The sequence below is a fragment of the Schistocerca gregaria genome, chromosome 5 (genome assembly GCF_023897955.1).
Source record: "Schistocerca gregaria isolate iqSchGreg1 chromosome 5, iqSchGreg1.2, whole genome shotgun sequence".
Classification (NCBI taxonomy): domain Eukaryota; kingdom Metazoa; phylum Arthropoda; class Insecta; order Orthoptera; family Acrididae; genus Schistocerca; species Schistocerca gregaria.
In genome coordinates, this window is record NC_064924.1 from 256,357,647 (window position 1) to 256,358,223 (window position 577).

Here is a 577-nt window from a genome sequence, read left to right on the forward strand (position 1 = left end):
AATACTGAGTACCGTCTCGATCTAGTAAACATGCAATTCATATCCGCCACCATGCAAATTCATCCCTTTTACATCAGCCAACCGAAGTCACTCTCAGAACTCTTCTAGAAACTCGAGATCGTGTCTCCTCGGAACAAACGCGTTACTGTCTCTGCTTCCTTTCCTGCTCGCTTTTCTATGCACATCTCCAGACACGTGGATTACAAGAACACACGTATTTTCACCATAATATTACACGATTTTTGCGATACTTCACGGTATTAGTCACTAGGCAGCATCCTACCGAGCGCTACCGCAACATAATTCCCGAGATATAGACTGGAAATTATTTCTCTACAAACGCCAAACTTTAGTGAGATGCAGCATGCTGTAAACCTCTGAGTAAATAGAAATAAATAGCGGAAATTGATATTTCCCCTCTCGAATACGGAAGTCTGTCATGTATCAGATCCCAAGTAATTTATATAGTTTACAAGTCCACTAAGGTCTTTCCCATGTCTAGATAACCGTTAAATGTGTCTCCCACACCACTGTCCATCTTCACTCAGCTAAATACACGTGAGAAATGTGCACAAAC